The following is an 18025-nucleotide window of genomic DNA, read 5'->3' on the forward strand; positions in this document are numbered from 1 at the left end:
ATTAGTTATACTAATTTATATGCAGGGTTCATTGAATGAGATTCTCCTTGAAGACCCAAAATCTAGAACTACAGACAACGCTGATGAGGATGCCTTGACAAAATTGTTTGGTAACCCAAAATCTGGTCGTTTAATCGAACACGGAAGAGGCGTAACAAGGTCGAAGCTAACTGTTGTTAATATGTGTAATAGCAAGATCTCCAAGTTAGAAGAAGAGCAACAAAATATGAAGCTCAAAATGACTGAAATGATGAATCTACTTAAAGAACACTTGGTGGTAATTATATCTTGCACTTATAAACCTTAGTTTTCTTTTCTTCCAAGGAAACTTATCTTAGTTTTATATTTAGGTTGGTGGTAAAGCGACACCAAGCGAAGGACCGTCTCGCAATGTACCATAGTCAAACAATATTCATTCCCCTAAGGAAAGTTATCAAAGTTGTTATTGTTTTAATGATTCATTTTAGAAGAACAAATACAAAAACTAATATATTGTCTTTAAAATCAATTTGGTAGAGTATTGTACTAGAAAAAATACATAACTTTACAGAAGTGAAGAATGCTTGCTACTTGCTTGACTGGGCAGATGTAATTGTTGCTGAAGATCGTTGGGATTCTAGTGATCCAAAGTTAACTGTACATGGAAAGCCTCTTGGACCAGACTTTATGCGAGTATGGGTTGATCCTAATATTATACCAGAATCTTACTTATTTCGTCCTAATAATGCGAGGCTTACAATACAAGAAGCAGTTGGTTCCATAGTTGCATGGCCTTCTAAAAATGTTATTCCAAGAGGTACATTTTCATACTCAAAAAAGAACCAATGTCTTATAATTTAGTGTTTGGTTTCTTTGTTTGCTTTGGTTTAGTAGCGAATTCATTATTTTGTATGTGCACTACTACAAAATACCCTTTACGAGACACTGTTTTAGGAGACACACCAAAATGCAAGTCCTTAAAAATGTTTATAGAGTTTTTTAGGACACTCATCGAGAGTCCTGAAAAAACACAATTTAGGACTTGCAATGAGTGTCCTAAAAAAATATGCAAGTCCTAAAAAAATCTGGGCTAAAAACATGCACTTTTACTTAACAATTTTAGGGACTTGCTTTGAGAGTCCTTAATACTCTTTAAGGACTCGCTTTGCGAGCCTTAAAAGAAAAATGCGAGTCCTAAACAAATCTAAACTAAAAAATAAGTATTTTTTATATGCTCATTTACTTAATAATTTTAAGGACTTGTTTTGGGAGTCCTAAAAAAGTATTAAGGACTCCCAAAGCAAGTCCTTAAAATGATTAGTAAAAGAGACACATAATACTTCATTTCTTCAAAAATTGGGGATTTAATTAGATTATTGGGTAAAATTTTGGACTACCATGCCGTGCGTTATTTTTTTGTTCACTCTCACCAAACAAAATTAAGTCCTCTTCTTATAATTTCACGAATCAATCTCAGTCTCTCTCTCCCTTTGCCGTCACTCTCTCTCTCCCTTTTTGGTTTGGTTGTTCCCCCTTGTCGTCACTCTCTCTCTCTCCCTTCCTGGTTTGGCACTGCCATTGGCTCTCAATCTCTCATCCTCTTTCAGCTGCGGTGAGGGCTTGAACGACGCTAGCGAGGGTCGACTGTATCTGTATTGAAGAGGTCGAATAGGTAAGTTTTTTCCTTAGCTTTTTTTTTTTAAATATCTGGGTTCAAAATGTTGTTTGGGTATATATATTTTGCTTTGAGATCTCTGTATATATATATATATATGTGTGTGTAGCTAGGCATGGTGTAGTGCTTAAAGAATGTCCTTACAAATATACAATGCATATATAAATATATATATGGTCATATTGATGTTTCTGTGACATCAGCTGCCTTTATTGTGGCTATGGCAGTATATTTACAGAGAGGAAATCCTTATTTTTCATAGCTTAGTAGTACCATGTTTGGTATATTTTATATGGATATCTTCCTTGTTTCTGGGTCAAGCATTGATGCGGTCTGGCAGTGCCAACCTTAAACACTAGTAAGGGGTTTAATATATGGACTTAATTTAAAATTTGACTGACTCATCATATAGGCCATGCCTTTTCTAGCTTTTATCTTGTCACTCCCTTCACTTTATATGCATAGTGGATTAAGCAAAGATAAATGGTTTGGAATTGTGTATGTTCTGTGTATATGTTAATTCATATGTGGCCTAGTGAATAGTTTAGTATTATGTTTTTCATCATTTACTTGTATTGTACGTATAACCAAAATTCCATATCACTTTTTGGCAGCAATAGGAGTTTCATGGCCTACTCTTATTGGTGGGCCAACTCACTGGACAATTGGGCTTGTTGCAACCTTAATCTCTATCAGTAGCATCATTGCAGCTGACACTTACGCATTTCTGCGTGGCAAGGTATTCAGTCATTCAAAGTTTCTCTAATTTACTTATGTCTTATCAAAAATAATATCTGGTGAAGATATCACTAGACAATTGGCCTTGTTGTAATGTTTCTGAAGAAGATTCCAAACCTTCATAAGCAAATTATTTATGGTTCTATTATAACAAGACTTTTACATGTGAAAGTTTCAAATCGAGATGCATTTTCTTGCAATTTATTTTGTATTCAACTTACACTCCACTAAAAAACCTTAGTTTCGGATGTGATGGAATTGGTATTTAAGACATTATTTAGGACTTAATGAGTATTAAGGACTCCCAAAGAAATTCCGTAAATTTTTTAAGTAAAACACTTAAAAAACTATAATTTTTTCAAAATTATAGGGTTAAAACACAAGAGAAAACCCATCAGCACTACACATTTGGGGATTTATTCAATCACACCATTTAGGGCTGGTTTGCTTTCAACGGCGGCTGCTAGGTGAACGACGCTCGACGACACACATTTGGGGATTTTGATTGGTCTTAAAGCATTGGATTGGTAGCTAGTTGCAAGAGGTATGTTGTATTTGATTTAGTTTTAAAAAATTTCAATATTTTATAAATTTGAATGATAACTGTATTACTTTAGTGGAGTTTGAATATCTTAGATATTCATCTGCAGTGAAGTAGATTATGGAAATTCTGTGTGCTGCGGTGATAACGGAAGATTGAGAACTTGCATGTCTTAGTGAAGTAGGTTCTGAGAATTTTGTGTGCTGCGGTGATATATGGATGAAAACCTGTGTGTTGTTTGATTTGTTTGACAGGTTGGTGTTGATTGTTGTAGTGCACCAAATTTTTTTTTTTAGATTATTTAAATTTTGTGTTTTATTTTATTTAAATGTTAAGTGTGATGAATTGTTTTATTTAAATGTTATTTATTTTATTTAGTTGTTGTTTGTTTTATTTGATTTGTTTGATTTAATTGTTAGAATTGTTTGGTATAATCTTTTTAATTTAAATTGTTAATTATTTGTTTGGTTATTTATTTTAATAAGTGAATAATTGTGTAACATGTTTATTTTACTATTAGTGTTACATTTTATATAAGTGTGACAATTGATGTGATTATGTGAGATTTGGTTGAATGCACTACGGTGCATGGTAGATAGTGATGCACCCTAGTGTTTTAGTGTATGCAAGTATATGGTAATAGGGTGCACATGTGTGGATTTTCTACACATTTTATAATTGCCATTTATTTGATATTTTTGGGTAGTTTTATTTTAATTGATAGGAAAATAAATAAATAAAGGAAATAAATTAGAATTGGAGGATAATGGCTATTTTGGGTAAGGTGTGATTATGTTCCTATTTATCTATCAATTTAAATAAAATCAAATAAATTAAAATTAAATGGGAATAATGGAAATAGGAAACTTACCATTTTATGTTGGTGAGGCTTTATTGAGAGAATTGAAATAAAGGGGAAAGGAAAGGAAGAGGAGAGCATTTTTTTTTGTGGCTGCCGTGACCTAGAGAGAGAGATAGAGAGAGAGAGTATGGCGTGATAGAGAGAGAAGGAGAAGAAGAAAGAAAGGAAGAAACAAGAAGAAGGAGAAGAGGAACCAAGTCTAGAGTATATTTTCTTGTAATTTTGTTTGTCTAATCTCTTCTCTTGATTATATGATATTGACTTTGTTTATTTGTTGTGTGTGGTTGGATTCTTTCTCCTCCTCATGGTGGATTTCAAAAAAAACCCTAGGCTTGAACAAGGGGTGGTGAAGTTTGGGTGTTGATCATTTTGTATTCTTGATTTTACAATCAAGAGAGGTATCAAATCTATAACCCTAATGATATGATGTTCATGGATTGATGGAGTTTTTTCTTATAATTGTATACATGGGTTTATGTTGTTGGGTTTGATTTTTATGGTTGTGTAATAAGAACATGTGTAGTGAGATAATTATTGAAATATGGTGATTATGGTATGTTGTTCAAAGCTTTTCTATGGTTAAATGATAGGAATGTTTTGGCTTAAAGAATTTATGTGAAATTGTACAAGGGTTTAAATTTGTGATCTATGAAAAGTGATGTTGAATATTTAAAATACATGAAGAGAATGGGTTATTTTTTTTTTTTTGATTAAATGTGTTTCGGCCTAGGGTAATGCTCAAGTGTAATGGTTTTTTTTTTTTGTGTTTGATGTCTTTTTAATCTTAGAAATCATGATAGGTTGTGATCTTGTATGAGGTTATGATGGTTGTGATCTTTGGTAATAATGTATTGAGAATATATTTAACACAAGATCAATGGTGGTTATTTGTTCATGACTTGTGAATAAGTTCTAAGGTGAATGATGAATTATTGTATACTCATGGTGTGATTGAGATGGATAAAGAGGTTAGAAGCATGCTAGGGTTTGTGTTGAAATATTGTGCATAAATGAGTATGAATTTTGTGAATATAATGAAAAGAATGAATTTTATGATTTAATGTGCTTCCTGATTTTGTGCAAAAATGATGTTGTTCATGATGAGATTAATGATTTGAGTGCTCAAATAAAGTTTGCAAATGTTTTGATGTTTTAAGAAATCTAATGTGAAATTTAATTATGCTTTGAAATGATATTGTGTGTAAATAATTACCTGCATAATTTTTATTGAATTTTTAGAAAAATATGAGGTTTTAAATTGAATATGGTGATTTTTAAAGATAAAAATGGTTGCTGGAATTTTTGTAAGAAAATGTGAAGTGTGTTTCACTAAAAAAAATTTGATGAGATTTTGAAACAAAATTATTATCCTAAGTTATGGTAATATTAAAAAAATGGTATTTTAATTTGGTGTGAATGCATATTTTGATAAGTTATGGTTTTCCTTTATTTTGATTGAGAAAAATATTTAGATTCTATTTATTTGTGATTTTTAAAGAAATAAAATAGTGGCTGAAAGTTTGGTTTAAAGGTTAAAAAAATGATTATTTAATTGTCACATATGGATTTATGTTACATAAAACTAAGTCTTAAATAATTTAAATAAAAATATATTTTTCCCACACTTAAAAATATATTTTTCTCACATCATTTAGGTAACACAATTAACCAATGTTAAAATTTATTTTTCTAAAGAAATATATTAAACATAGGTATTTTAATTAATTCCAAGCTTTTTGTTAATTTTTTGTAATTTGAGATTAATAAATGAAATTGTCACATATTTTATTTTTAAGCTAAATCAAATTATTTTATAAAATAAAATGATATTTTGAGAAATTTATTCAACCTAGAAATTTTAAGAAAAATAAAGCATGTTATATGTCTATTAATTTTAAAACGATAAAAGTAAGAAATGTAGAATTATCGTTTTAAAAACGTCTTAATTACGCAATGTTCCCACGTATGCATGTTACATGCAAATCCACTTTTACGTCCAAAATTATGTTTATTATTCAACGATGTGGTTTTTATAGAAAGATCATGCATGTAAAATATGTAAAATGAGCATTATTCTTTTATGGCGTTATGTGTAGTTAAGAATAATTGCATGTTATGTGTAACTATTATTATGTGTGCATGGCCCATGCACACATGAGTTGTATGAAAGGGCAATATAGTAATTTCTATGAACCTAAGAAATGTTGTTTTGGTTATGGTATAGGCTCGTTGAGAGGTTGTGAAATTTCTTAGCACGGACCTAAGGTAAGGAAGTAAGATAGTGTAGAGTCCAAGAACTTTACTTAGCTAAGATAGATAATAGTACGATAGTATTTATAGCATTATCTTTGTTACTATGGATTTTTGGTTCAGACCGGGAATTATTTGGACACTCATAGTAGTACTTATAGATTTTCTAAGTTTAATCTAGAGTTTAAGAATATTAAGTATAACCTAAGGTTTGATTAAAGTGACTGATATTAAGGATTATATTTATTATATAATAAGGTTTAGACATCAACCAATAGGATTTTAAACACATGTTATGAATGGTGATTAAGGATTAAGTATTTTTTAGGATTAAATTTAATAAGGAGTAAAGTTTGAATGTTATAGGGTCAGTCAGCAGCTTTGAATACGTTAAGGGCTTAGTCAAGGCTGTTTACTCCATTCAAACTTAGCTAAAAATGTGTAATTTCGTGTTTAAATATTCAGCGAGTGCCGATATATCGCAGCTATAGGGGGCGATATGTCGCAGCACGTAGATACGGAAAACACGAAACGATGCACGGTCACCTCGGGCATACTGGCCCAGGCGATATATCGCCTACAGGGGGCGATATATCGCCTCCTTCAGCATATGTTCAATTGTTTTTTAATTCTTTTCCTTTCAGCCATTCAAACTCCTTTAACAGCCCAGCATCTTTTGAACGAGTCTTCAGCCTCTGCTGAACGAGTATTCAAATATTTTTCACCTAAAAAGCCATTATTTTTATTCAAGTACAATCAAGATCTTTTCATCTCCAAACTCTATAAATAGGACCTAGTACCCAGCCATTATTCACCATTTGCTCTAAGTTCAGAAGCTGCTAGTGTTAAGTGAGTGTGAGAGTGTAAACACTTGGTTTGGGAAAAACTATAAGCTTAACATCATAAGCTTATCAAACACTTTGGGAAGTGAGTTCTATAGTATTTCGGTGGAGGTTAGATAAATCTTGCAAATCTTTAAGGTAAACCCGAAACTCTATTCCATTTATTTCATGCTATTTCCTTTCTCAAAACCTTCTACTCAGTCCCCTAACCTCATTCTTATTTTGGTTAGGGAATCCAAGTTCTTAAGCAAATAAGTCGGTAAGTATGTTTTTTTTATGGTTTAGTCTTTCCATCTCTTTCATTTCATCTCCTTTCTTTAGACTCACTCTTTCTTATGGTTTTAGGAGTGTTCCAAAAGTCCTAACTCAGTCCATTATATCCCGGTAACTTTGGTAAGGAAAATAGGCTAGAATCAATATGTTATGTGCTTATGTTATCTATATGTTTTTTGTTATTAAACGTGTTATGATATGTGTATATGTTTGTAGGCTTGGGCATATGACCCATATGACTAACAAGACCCCAAATGGGTTATGGGCATAGGACCTACTTAGCTAGTAGGACCCCACTAATCCCATGGGCATATGCTTGTTTAGTCTATGGGACCCCAAGTAATAATGGCCATTATAATAAGTGTATGTTATATGTATTATGTTAAGTCTTTATGTTTTCTTATGAAATTATGTATATGATTAAGTGTTAGATTTTTCCTTGCTGGGCATTAGGCTCATTCCTTTCTGTTTATGTGCAGGAAATAAGCTTTAGAGGTGGAAAGATTCGTGACGCTTAGAGGATGTGTATCGATGGTGAATGGATTCAAGGAGTCGAGAGTTCGATCTTTCGAGGATGTAGTCTTGTTTTACCTTTTTTTGGTTTTACATGTATTTTTCCGCACTTTCTATGTAACTCCTTTTCACTTTAAGCTATGTTTTGTTTTAAAGACAATGGGTACCCATATCCTAACTTAAATTTATGTAAGTTTTAACATTGGTTTTTTTAAGTTTCCAATAAAGATATGGTATTTTCGCAAATGTAAGTTTTTGTTAAGGATTTGTATGCATAGTTTCATTAATGGTCCAAAAGTCTAGAGTAGTGGGTCATTACAGATAGATTCTATGATTTTATGCTATGAATGGTAAGACTGTTGTATAAATGAATTGTTATGAATTATGAATGCCATAATGTGATGATATGTTGGCTTGTATGAATATGATATGTTTATGGATGTTAGTTTGATGAACGCGACACATCAAACGAGTTACTAAGGATATAAAGGCGTAACTCCTAGGCGGATGCGCTGAGGTTATTCAAGGACCAGAGACTCTTGTTTGCCTCATAGGATGACATGGACAACTAGCGGGCCATGCTCATCATGTATGCTGTATGAATGTGATATGATGATATGTTACGATTACGTTATAATATGCTATGATGATATGTTACGAAAATGTTATGATATGCCATAGTGTTTTAGATGAACGTTAGTGTTTGTATTTGTTGTATCCTTACTTTCTTATTGATTGTACTTCCTTATTGGGATTTTAGCTCACCCCCTTACTTTCCTTCCAGGTAGCAAATAGGATTTCTTTATGGCACGCGTGGTGACGTGAGGAGTTCTATCATCGTGGGGTGTATGGCGTGGGGCATCCTATGGACGGAAAAACGATCATCTTAGAACGCCATTTAAATTATGTTTTGTTTTAAGAGACTTTCCTAATTATCAGTGGGACTCAGTTATTTAATTTTTGTTTCTTTTGAACTTTGCATAAAAAAATTTATGTTTTTTCTTTTAATACTAATGGCGCCAACTTGCATGGTTTTAAGCAAGTCCCCACTGAGACCTTGATAATGAGTGGTATTCTTTTATAAACAATATGTCACGTGAATGTTTTATAAGTATTGGTCTAGGGCGTTCTTTTCAATTGTGACAGATGGCTAGGCCAGTAAATTAGGGGATATGTTGTCCGGTTTTCTATAGATTTTTTTGTACTTAGTTTTGTGTGGAAATATGAAAAAGATGACTAACTTTTATGCTAGTAAAGACACAATTTTTCTAAACAAGATAGAGTGACAAGCAAAGGAAAAACCATAAGCTAAAGCTTTGAGATGAACAAGTAATCTATTAAAAGTAGGCACTAAAATTCTAGAGTTACAACATAAACAAACAAGCAGAGGTACACTTAAAAAATCACAACATCCAAAGTGATAATGTCATAGCCGAGGACGCATACAATCACAACATCTAAAGGTAAGGATCTAGAAATATACAAACAAAGGAATTTCCCCTAGAAATTTTTATTTTTGAAAGGAAACTGAACTTGTATTAATATTTTTAAAATAAATAGAAGTCAGTATAGTAGAACATCAGATTGATAAATTAAAGAAAGTGGCAAGTTTCATATAAGTAAAAAAAGTCCAGCACAAAACCCATCGAAGTGTCAAAACTAATTGTCAAATGGCCTTGAAACTTAAAAAACTTTCCGTTACAGAACTTAATCACTCTAAATTGAGCTAAAATTGGCTAGTAAAATGCTTGAAGTCTTCTTGAAGAACAATAAGCTTTATGCATAAATACACAAAACCACAACATACTCACACTTTTTTCCGTTAGAGTGTTCTCTCCTTCCCTTTCATGTAAAAGGCTCATTTCTGAGTAGTTTCGAAGTAGAATGGTTTTTGTTTGCTTTGGTGTAGTTGTGAATTCATTATTTTGTATGTGGTGTCCTCTCTTGGAAATAATTTCCATAGCATTTTTCTTGAAGTAATTTGTGATGCAAGATAATAACAATAAAACATTTCTTTGTTTATTTTGCAGATGTGACAAGCGAAATAGAAAAGGATACTTAATTTTGAAGGCTTTGTGTTGGGCAGCTGTAGAATATTTTGTGCTGAAAGTAGTAACTTTTCAATATGTTGAATATTTAAGACTACTTGAATACTTAAAGAACATTTTGTTGTTGATGATAGTGTTGAATGATTTAAACTAATTTTTGAATTGTTAATACAATGTTGAATGTTTTTACTTTTTGTTATTTGAAAATCAAGTTAATTTGATGATGCTAGTATATATTAGGAAGCTAATTTTAATTATATAAATACAAAATAAAAATATAATAGAATAAATTAGTGTTCTATAAATTAATATATAATGAGAATTTAAACTTATCTAAATATTAAAATAATATGAAAAATGTGTTATAATATCTATTACAATAACACTTTTTATATGTAAAGAATTTTGTTATGCAAACTTCATTATATAACACAAAAAATGTGTTATACTAATGTGTAGTATAACACAAAAAATGTGTTATACTAAAGTGTAGTATAACACGAATTTATAAGTATTGAAATGTGTTATATAATCGACTATAAATAATATAATTAAACACTTATCTATTTATTAAAATAACACAGAAAGTGTGTTATTGTTGACAGTATAATAACACATCTGTATAACAATGATAAAGTGTTATGTAAAGTACCATTACCTACGATAACATAGTCGGTCTTAACACGTCAAAAAGTGTTATGGTATGTTTTGATAACACATTTTTTGTCTTATTAAAACCATTTTTTCTTGTAGTGGAGGCGATGACATCGAGCACTACAAGAAAATCTGACATTAGAGACAGAATAATTAGAGGCGGACCTTGTCCGCCGGTACTGTATAGGTTATTAGCGGCAGACCGTAGTCCGCCGCTAATAATGTGTAAATATAAAAAAAAATTATTAATTTTTTATTAGCGGCGGACTTAACATTATTTGCGGCGGGTAGTCCACCACTAATACACAAAATAAATGCTCGGGAAACAAAAGTGTTTTTTATTTTAAAAATATTAGCAGTGTGTATTTACCTTTAGTAGAGGCGGACTAGCCGCCGCTAATATTATTAGCGGTGGGTAATCACAGTTATAAGCTCTGCTGCTAATAATATTATTAGTGGCGGGCTAATAGTAATAGCGGTGGGTCTCGTCACTAATAATCTTGAATATTTTAAATTTTGCATATCATTTCTTCCATTCGTCCCTCTCTCTGTAATGACCCACTAATCTAGACTAATTGGACCATTAACGAATCTATACATAAAACTTACATTTTTGCGGAAATACCACAATTTATTATAAACTTGTAGAAACAAAGGTTACTTTCATAAATAATAAGTAGGATATGGGTACCCATTGTCTTTAAAACAAAAATAACTTAAAAACTAAAAAGAGTTACATAGAAAATGCGGAAAATACATTTAAAACCATAAAAGCATAAACAAGACTACATCCTCGAATCGAATAACGCTCGGCCCCTTGACTCCATTCACCATCGATACACATCCTCTAAGCGTCACGAATCTTTCCACCTCTAAAGCTTATTTCCTGCACATAAACAGAAAGGAGTGAGCCTAATGCCCAGCAAGGAAAATCTAACACATAGTCATAAACATAAACATAATTTCATAATAACGTAAAGACATATCATAACACATAATTCACTTATTATAATGGCCATTATTACTTGGGGTCCCATAGACTAAACAAGCATATGCCCATGGGATTAGTGGGGTCCTACTAGCTAAGTAGGTCATATGCCCATAACCCATTTGGGGTCTTGTTAGTCATATGGGTCATATGCCCAAGCCTACAAACATACACATATATCATAACACTTTTAATAACATAAAACATATAGATAACATAATCACATAACATGTTGATTCTAGCCTATTTCCTTACCAAAGTTACCGAGATTATGGACTGAGTTGGGACTTTTGGAACACTCCTAAAACCATAAGAAAGAGTGAGTCTAAAGAGAGGAGATGAAATGAAAGAGATGGAAAGACTAAACCATAAAAACATACTTACCAACTTATATGCTTAAGAGCTTGGATTCCCTAACCAAAATAAGATTAAGGTTAGGGGACTGAGTAGAAGGTTTTGAGAAAAGAAATAACATAAAATACAGAAAGGAACTAGAGTTTTGGGTTTACCTCAAAGATTGCAAGATCACTCTAACCTTCACCGAAATACTATAGAACTCACTTCCCAAAGTGTTTGATAAGCTTATGATGTTTAAGCTTATAGTTTTTTTTCCCAACCAAGTGTTTACACTCTCACACTCACTTAACACTAGCAGCTTCTGAACTTAGAGCAAATGGTGAATAATGGCTGGGTACTAGGTCCTATTTATAGAGTTTGGGAATGAAAATATCTTGATTTTACTTGAATAAAAATAATGGCTTTTTAGGTGAAAATCATTTGAATAATCGTTCAGCAGAGGCTGAAGACTCGTTCACAAGATGCTGGACTGTTGAAGGAGTTTGAATGGCTGAAAGGAAAAGAATTCAAAAGAGTTTGAATCCATGCTGAAGGAGGCGATATATCGCCCCCTGTAGGCGATATATCGCCTGGGCCAGTATGCCCGAGGCAACCGTGCATCGTCTCGTGTTTTCCGTATCTACGTGCTGCGATATATCGCCCCCTATAGCTGCGATATATCGGCACACGCTGAATATTTAAACACGAAATTACACATTTTTAGCTAAGTTTGAATGGAGTAAACAGCCTTGACTAAGCCCTCAACGTACTAAAAGTTGCTGACTGACCCTATAACATTCAAACTTTACTCCTTATTATATTTAATCCTCAAAAATCTTTAATCCTTAATCACCATTCATAACATGTGCTTAAAATCCTATTGGTTGATATCTAAACCTTATAGTATAAAATATATAATCCTTAATATCAGTCACATTAATCAAACCTTAGGTTAACTTAATATTCTTAAACTATAGATTAAACTTAGAAAATCTATAAGTACTACTATGAGTGTCCAAATAATTCCCGGTCTGAACCAAAAATCCATAGTAACAAAGATAATGCTATAAATACTATCATACTACTATCTATCTTAGCTAAGTAAAGTTCTTGGACTCTACACTCTCGTTCTCTCATTTTCTCTTCTCAAGCGTTGCATCATAGACTTCTCTCCTTTGCCAGTTACCCACCTCGGCTCCGACCATCCGCCCCTTACCCACCTCAGCTCCGACTCTCTGCCAGTGACCCAAGAACCACAAGGTTAGTATATATATAATAATATTTAAAAATTTTGAATCTGGTTTTTAGTTAGTTATTATTCTGAGTTTGAGATTTCTGTGTTTGAATTTGAGAAATTAGAAATGTCTTTGGTTGGAATTTGATTATACTTGTGTGGTCAATCTTTTTTATTCTATTTCTATAATGGAGACGTGATATCTTCATATATAGCTCTTTGTTGAACTGTGTATTAATTATTCTATTAACGTTCATTTATTCTTTGGTCACTCATATTTATATAGAAGAAAATCAATCAGCAGAGGAGTCATCATCATTCGTTTTTTATGGTAAAGCATTTTACTTCAGCAACACTGCTCGGTCTAGGCCAATCTCTCACTGCATCAATCTTACTTGGGTCAAAAAAGATCCCCTCCTTACTGACGATATGGCCCAGAAATGTAACTTGTGATAACCAGAACTCGCACTTGCAGAACTTAGCATATAACCTATGCTCCCTTAACCGCTGTAATACCAAGCGTAGATGTTGCTCATGCTCTGTCTCTGACTGAGAGTACACCAGAATGTAGTCGATGAACACAATCACAAACTTATCCAGATAGTCCTTGAAAACCCTATTCATCATATCCAAAAAATCTGCTGGGGCATTGGTTAATCGAAAGGACAAATCCAGGAATTCATAGTGTCCATACCTCGTGCGGAAAGCGGTCTTTCGTATGTCCTCCTCTTTGATCTTTAACTAGTGGTAACCTGACCAGAGATCTAAGAAAACACTGTCTTTCCCTGTAACTGGTCAAATAAATCATTGATCCTAGGCAATGGGTACTTGTTCTTAATGGTTAACTTGTTCAGTTCCCTGTAGTCCATACACATCCTAAGAGATCCATCCTTCTTCTTGACAAACAACACTGGAGCACCCCATGGCGAGAAACTCGGTCTGATGAACCCCAAATCTAGTAACTCCTGTAACTGAATCTTCAACTTCTTCAGCTCAGCTGAAGCCATTCTGTAAGATGTCCTATATATGGGCTTCGCCCCTAGCGCCAACTCTATAGCAAAATCAATCTCACGTTGTGGTGGCAACCTCGGCAGATCCGTTGGAAATAAATTTGAAAACTCACACACCAATCTGGTCTCCCCTGGTCCAACCGACACAACCTTAGAGGTATCCACAACATTCGCTATCACTACTACAATCTGGACATCAGTCATCGGCCATGAGAAGTCGGTTCTACTTAAACTGACTTACCACATGTTCATAAGTCGGTTTACACAGAACCGACCTATCATGTATAATAAAGGTAAGCATGGTAGGTCGGTTACGCAGGAACCGACCTACCATGTTTGAAGATGTCATAGTAAGTCGGTTCCTGCAAAACTGACATGCCATGTTAATCATGGTAGGTTAGTTCTGTGTGGACCGACTTACTATGTCCTACATTTCTAACATGGTAGGTCGGTACTATATGAACTGACTTATCATGTCACATTTTTATTTATTTTACATTATTTGAATTTTAAAAATACAATAATTTATTTAGTAGTGTATGAAATAAATATAAATATTTTACATTTATTTATCTACATTGTAATGTTTTGAAATATTAATAGATGAATCAAATTAATCAATTATTTATAATATAAAAAATAATTATATTTTATAATGAAAAAATATTTTAATTGAATAGTATTTATAATTTAAAATAAAAAAACTTTATAAATATTTTAATGTATTTAATTAATATTTTTTTTAAATAACATGGTATGTCGGTTGTGTGGGAACTGACTTTTCATGTGACATGGTAAGTCGGTTCTATAGACTGACCTATCATGTTATTATAAAAATATATTGTTAAAGATAGTCTAATTTGTTTTTGTATTGTTTGAATTTTACAATGTATTACTTTATCAAACAATACATATATATAATTGATTTGTGCATGCAATAAGTATAAACAATATATACTTATTAATATTACATATATTATAATTTTTGAAATATTAATTAATTAATTATTTGGAATTAAAAAATTTTAATTTAGTTTTTAATAAGAAAATATTTTAATTTATAAATAGCATATTTATAAATATTAGAAAAAAAATAAACTAAATAAGTTGGAGATTTATAATTTTAAAATAAAATATCAACATATTAAAGTTATATATTTTTTAATTTTAACATCATAAGTCAGTTCTAGAACAGACATACCATGTTGCATCATAGGTCGATTGCTAATGGACTGACTTACTATGTTAAAATTATATATTTGTAGTTTTAATAGCATAAGTCGGTTCTAGAAATGACTTATGATGCTACATCATATGTCAGTTGCTATTGGAGACCTACCATGTTAAAATTATAGGTTGGAAAAAAAACACAAATAAAATTGAGTATCCCGCGCATACTCAGTGTACACCCGCGAAATTTTTTTCTTCTCGTCTTCTTCATTCCGCATACCGTTCGGCAAGTATATGGTAATAATAGGAGACAACAACGCTCCCCCTCACTCCCCCATGCCATCATCTCTGTCCTGTCGACAATCCTTTTTGCCGTCATACCCGCCGACTCCGAGTGCCGCTGTCAACTATTGTAATTATCAGGACAGCACGAGCTTCATTTCCGGGAGCTGAGCCTGAACGATGGTTGATTTGTATCGGTATGATGGTTGATTTGTTTATTCATCATCATCATCATTTTTTGTTTCTCACTAAGTGAACTGTCGTTGCCATCATGCTCTTAAAATGTTTGATACAATTACTGAATGACATTTTAGAGTAGTTATTGCGAAAAAGAAAATTATCATATTTGCATGGGCACCTCTTATTCTGAGGAATGAGGATGATTTTCATTCTGGGTTTCACTCTGAATGTTTTATACACATATATATTTATATATTTAAATGTTTGAGTGTGACTGTTACGAGGCCGGATTTCTGAATTTCTGGGGTTTGTTTTCTTCCCAGGAGTTTGATTTGGTCTTTAATCTGTGTATAACTATATATATATATATATTGTTTATTGTTTTTTATGGGTTTCTCTTGTGCTTAGGTATATTCCAAGAGGAAACTACAAACATTAGTATTGGGACTCTTCATGCATTATTGTTTTTAATGTGAACTATATGTTTTAAGCTGTTTTGTTCTTTCTTGCTTTAGATCATGCATCATTTAAGACTCATCTGTAACAAATGTAGAGTGTGATGAATCTATTTTTCATATTGATTCATATTTCTGTGTTAGAACAAGATCATGCTTAATCTCCACGAGAAGTTTGTAATATCGGTTTGGATTGCTGGAGTGATTTTGTACCTTCTGTTAAGTGGAGTGCATTGTTTTATGAATTTTGAACTAACAAAATGCAAGAACAGAAGCATCAATAGGCCAACATTTGCATGCTCTGTCTGCTGATAATGGCGATTATGTCCTTCTAAACAATTATTTTGTTTTCTTTTTCTGACAACACTAGTGTGATATGTGATAAGGATACAAGTTATTCTAGTAGTTCGCCACACTTGTGGGTTCGGTCCTCCAAGGCCTGTTAGCACTCTTCAACCTGCTCATGGCTGGATCGATCAGATTTGTTTGGAAACTAACTTCTGATGGCTGCATCATTACTCTTTAGGATATGGCCTCTTAAACAATGTTACTTGGACCATACTTCTGCTGGGGATATGAGGTTTCATCAATATGCAGTTTTTTAGTGGCAAGCAATTTGAGCATGTGAGTAAAATTTTCTTATGAAATGAGTATTCACTTGCATTGATTTTTATTTTCTTTTAACTAGCCTATTTCAGAACCTGAATGAGCATAAGATAGATTCATCACACTCTACATCTGTCAATACAAAAAGTGGCATAATTTAGCTTGGATATGGCTGAACCATCCATTATTAATATATTCCAATTAATCACATGCCAATTGGCAAATGGATAAAAAATTATAGACTTTAACACCCATTTTCTTAAAGTATTTTGATAATTCCATTAGCTGAGTTGACTAACTTAATTTGGCTGCTTAGAAAAAAGTAATGTTTTTGGATTCGTTGTGATATGATAATAGTTGTAGCAATAATGTTTCACCAGGTAAAAAAATTCATACTGACATTATCTCAAAAGACCATCAAATCTGGTAGTACAGTACGATGGAGTGGTGCATATTGAAAAAGAATAAAGCTATGCTGTAAAATGAATATATATATATGGATATAGCTTATGGATTCTATGGTACGTTTGTTTACATGCATGTTAAGTCATGATATAGCTTTATGTTCAAGTTATAATTAATTAATTATAAGCTTTGAAACTTTATAATCAGTAGTATTACTAGTATATATGCTCTTTCACGAGTCTCCATTTCGCATATATAAATAGCAGAAATACAGGATTTGAATGGTTAAAGTAGGAACAAGAAGAAGAAAACAACACTCATACATACATAATATATATATACATACACAAATATATACTATACATATTAGAATGAGGGAGAGAGAGATGGGCGGGGTGACATCTTGCGTGGCTAACAAATTGGCCTTCCTTCCTCCAAAACCAGCAGGGTAGACAGTGTTCAGAGACTCCAAAACTAATCGGTTGTCCCTAAGATGATATTAATGATCTTGTAGAATCTCATTTATTTGATTTAGTTTTTACTCTAATCTTGTATAATCATACGTATTGGTGTTTCACATGAGATTAAAGTTTGTTTGAGTAGAGTTAAGCGGTGTAATTAGGAGAATGTGAATATATATATGCATTGCATGACATGTACAAATATATATATATATACAATGTGGTACTATTTAATTAATGACAAACTCTGTTTCTTCTATGACTCATGCCCCATGTATATATATATATATATAATATTTATATACGTAGTGTCACAATCAGTGTTTTAGGTTACTATTACAAGGGAAATGTTGCCCAAATTCATCTAGAATTATGTTTTATTTTCTTATATTTAAATTATGTTGTGTTTGCATTGTTCCTGTTTAATTGGTATAGAGAAGCTCTATCAAAATTTGAGTTAAAAATATAGTGTATTAATAGGAATATGACAGAACTAAATATTTGTTATGGGAATTTTCTACAT

The 18025-nt window shown here is 32.3% G+C and overlaps 1 long non-coding RNA gene across 1 annotated transcript; it reads left to right on the plus strand.

The window, feature by feature from the left end:
• Positions 1-2269: 2269 nt before the first annotated feature.
• LOC133790107 (uncharacterized) lies at positions 2270-2923 on the plus strand. Its single transcript, XR_009873898.1, has 2 exons — positions 2270-2393; positions 2763-2923. It is a non-coding gene; the product is annotated as an uncharacterized LOC133790107 (long non-coding RNA).
• The last annotated feature ends 15102 nt before the right edge of the window (positions 2924-18025 follow it).

Source organism: Humulus lupulus, chromosome 7 (genome assembly GCF_963169125.1).
Source record: "Humulus lupulus chromosome 7, drHumLupu1.1, whole genome shotgun sequence".
In the NCBI taxonomy this organism is placed as follows: Eukaryota; Viridiplantae; Streptophyta; class Magnoliopsida; order Rosales; family Cannabaceae; genus Humulus; species Humulus lupulus.